General features: G+C 31.9%; 1 pseudogene; it reads right to left on the bottom strand.

The window, feature by feature from the left end:
- Positions 1-1,824: 1,824 nt before the first annotated feature.
- LOC145001958 (cytosolic sulfotransferase 12 pseudogene) lies at positions 1,825-2,870 on the bottom strand (annotated as a pseudogene).
- Between the last annotated feature and the right edge of the window lie 1,541 nt (positions 2,871-4,411).

Here is a 4,411-nt window from a genome sequence, read left to right on the forward strand (position 1 = left end):
TTTGCATGTTTTGACTTCCAGAATAATTGAGTTTATTAAGAATAATCGAATTATTCAAACTGTCCACAATCGTTCATATGTAGGAAGTAGATATGAATGAAGATTGTCATGAATTGGTGTGTAGATTGTCTAAATGGTATTAGACATATCAAAAGATTGCTGCAACGTTCATGAGTGCTTATGAACTGGTTTTGAGCATTGGAACAAACCCGCGCTTGCTGGAATCACCTTATGGAATGTGATATAAAAGGTGATCGCAAGATGATAATATCATATAGTCTTAAAACCTAGATATATGGTTTGTTATTTGTTAATTGACTGTACATTGATAATGCGAAAACGCATCAGTAACTCGGTGTTATAAACCGCATTGTTGTGAATAGTTGATTAATGAATAAGTAAATGCATATAAGTCGAAGTTTATCTGTAACTTTTATCCTAAGAGGGTAAAAGTGATATCTCGGCCGCTCGATGATTTGATTTGACTTATGTGCCGGGCCCGGTTAGAACTGAATTGATATGTTCGATTAAGTTCTATGTCAAATAAATCGGAGATCGAGAAACCAAATGCTAGACTAATTATTCCATAAAATTGTCAGCATGATATCTAACAGAGGACTGTACGATCCCTTATCTAAATGACAAGATTGATTAGATCAGAGCTTAACAGCATCCTTGAGAGCTACGATTGCAAACCGAATTGTACTTGTGCATATAGTTACTAGACTTATCCAAGTGGGAGACAGTTAGAATAGTATCTAAGGCTGCAACTATATTAGGCAAGTACTTGGCCCGATTGTGCATGGTCCTTTTGGGTTGCCTTCACCAAAGCAACTTGACTGGAGAAATAAATAGAGAAAGAGGTTATTATGATTTATTAATATGTTATAAGAATAATATATTAAAGGAGAAATCATATTTGTTTAATTAATATTGGTCAATAGTTAATTAGGAATTAATTTTGTGATCAAGTGTAATTAATTAAACTGGAGGGGCTAAATTGTAATTATGTGATAGTTGCAAAATAGGGCAATGGTTATCCTTGTTAAAGGATGGACGAATTCAAGGACAAGGATATCCTTAAAATCGTCCAAGGACCAAGAGATAAGGGTTTTCAAGGCTTATCTTGTGGTTGCTTGGTGGGCAAGTAACTGGATAAGGATAAGGACTGAAACCCTAATCTAAACCCTATATAAAGACCCCTAGGCCTTGGGAATTCGTGTACACGCTTCTAAGAAGTCCCAAGGACGATTTCCACCTCCTCCCTTCTCTCTCTATAGCCTCTCCAATTGCTTATAGTGTTTGTGAGCCATTAGAGGCACTACACTTGTGGTGCTTGCTTTCAAGACTTAGGGTTTGAAGATTTAAGTTGTTATTGCAATATAACAACAAGAGGTATGTAATCTAACCTTGTATATTAATTTCGAAAATAGCATTGTTCTGTAGGGTTTTATTCTTGTGTTCATAATGTTGTGTATCTAATAGCAAAACATAGATCCAAATTAGGGTTGCATGCACACATAGGATTGTTTGTATAAAACCCATCACTTAGAAGCCTTGGACGAATTCTAATGGGTTTCCCCATATATACAAAGTTTTTCTGAAGATCAAAAAAATGTCGTTGTATTTTTCAAATGTATACATTTATTCCAATTACCAAATATATAAGCGTTTTTGTACATATCTTTGAGAATATTATAAATCTGTAGATCGTATAGATATATGCATTTTTTATTCATATAACACCAAAGCATGTTGTTTAACCAAACTACTTAGAATAAACATTAAAACTTAACAATCTATTTAAGCAAGGTTTATATTCACATATTTTATTTCTTTAAAATTTTAATCCTGATCCTTGAAACTTGCATTCAATGATGATGTCTAGTTTTTCCGCCATCTCCACTGTCAAATGATTCTTCCAGTCCCCGACCTCACCTTTCCGGAAGTACGCCTCCTTCATCTCACCGGTCGGCAAATATCCTTTTTTATTCACCTCCATATTACTCAAACTTTCAAAGCTACACAAACCTAAGATAGCATCCACAATCCCCTCCTTCTCTTCCTCTAGTGTAAATGGACAACCATAAAACTCTGCTAATTTTCTTACTTGAGTAGTTGGCTGCTCTTTCATCTCCTTGTACTTCAAAAACAACACTTTTTTAAGCTTCTTTAGAGACTCATTCCAAAATTCGAGCACATGGTCCCAATAGGGCCCATATAGGAACACTCCTTTACAGAACAAATCAAACATCTCTTCCATGGAATTGGTCCCCATATGTTGGGGCCTCAACTTGTTTGTAAAGTGAAAAGCAGAAATAAATAAGTCTTTTGGGTTTCGGCACATATAAACGATCTTCACCTTGGAATTGTGGATGGATTCAGGTAGTGAAACATAAGGCACATGAGTGGCAAAGAGTCTAGGAGGTGTCTCAGAGAAGTCGGGATTAGAGTTATCATCAGCATAGACCTGTTCCACAAAAGGCACAACTACATGGGAATTGTTTTTGAGTAAAGGGTGGTCTTTGGAAGCGATAGGATATTGAATTCGGTTTATGATAGCAAAAGAAATTGCCTTTAACCAGGTGGTGCCAGATTTTGGAGCTGTAACGAGAAGAATATCAGTGTCTTGTGCAAGAAAATGTTTTTGAAATGCTAGAACTCCTTGGAGCTGCCAAGTATGATGCCAAAAACCTTGGTATTGGTACATGATGGGTACAGCCCATCCTCTATCTTTGGGCAAGGAGGAAATCAGATCATTGCACTCTTTGGACACTTCAAAATTTTGCAAGTACTTGGGAACACTTGGTTGGATTGTCTCCATTGAAAACTTCTTATTTACAAAGCCATATATATAAACTGAGGGTGTTTATCATTTTCCTCGCAAATCTTACTTAATATAATTAAATAGCAGTATACTTCAATATGTGGGGTACACATCTTTTATATATATATATATATATATATATATATATATATATATATATATATATATATATATATATGGAAAAGTTCAATAGAGAACCATTATTATTCATGGAACCAAGGAACCTATCCGAAGCGTCGGAATTTAAATAGAGAACCATTATTATTCAAGGACCAAAGAACCTATCTAAAGCGTCGTAATTTAAAGCGATAAACAGCAAAAGGAATGGTTGTCAATTTTTAATATTGACGCACATGTACAGGATTATAACAAAACCCACTTCCTTTTTTCATTTAAAATATTTTTTAGGCCAACGTTTTTATCGAAAAAAAATCTAAATATACCATTGTTCACGATTTTTCGTCATCTTTCCATAGAGATCCATTATGATATATAAAAAACGAATTTTTTTTTTCGAAAAAAACCCACTTAGTTTCTTTTTTTTTCAATATTTAAGTTTTTTTATAAAAAAAAAAACTAATTATGCCAAAAATATTAGTTTTTTGTACTCTATTAATAAACATCAACACCGATTAAAAAAAAATTCGAACAGTGTAGATTCACACTGTGAATCTAAACTGTAAATATTTTAATTTTTAACATTTACAACATGAAAAATCTCAAACAGTTCAGATTCGCATTGTGAATCTGAATTACTATTATGCACACTCTTAATCTGAGAAGGTTTACACAAAAAAAAAAAAAAAAAAAAAAAAAAAAACCCTCGATCAGTGTAGATTCATATTGTGAATCTAAACTGTAAGTATTTCAAATTTTAACATTCACAATGTGAAAAAGATCCGATCAGTTCAGATTCACATTGTGAATCTGATTTATTATTATACACACTGTGAATCTGAGGAGGTTAACAATGTGAATCTGAACATGTTTACAATATGAATCTGAACAAGTTCACAATGTGAATCTGAACTGAAATATTGTTGTTTTTTTTAACATGAATATGAATCTATGTTTAAAAAGTACAAAAATATGAATTTTGATATATTTATTAATTTTTTTCTATAAAAAATAAACCTTAACTTTTTTCATTAAAAAAAATGAAGTCGTTTTTTTTTCGAAAAAAAAAGTTCGTTTATATATATATATATATATATATATATATATATATATATATATATATATATATATATATATATATATATATATATATCACAATTGATTTCTATGGAAAGAGGACGAAAAATCGTGAACAACGGTATATTCGTTTTTTTTTTTTTTATAAAAAACATGGCCTAAAAAAATTTTAAACGAAAAAAAGTGGTGGATTTTTTATGTAAATGATTGATTTTTTGGTATAATCCGGTGTGTGTGCCTCCAATGTAAAAGTGTACATCTATTTCCTTGGCCGTTGATCGTTATGATTTTCGATGCTCACGATTGGTTCCTTGGTTAATTATTGTTCTGTATTGAACGTCACCTCTATATATATATATATATATATATATATATATATATATATATATA

This window comes from Lactuca saligna, chromosome 6, assembly GCF_052625555.1.
Source record: "Lactuca saligna cultivar CGN05327 chromosome 6, ASM5262555v1, whole genome shotgun sequence".
NCBI lineage: Eukaryota > Viridiplantae > Streptophyta > Magnoliopsida > Asterales > Asteraceae > Lactuca > Lactuca saligna.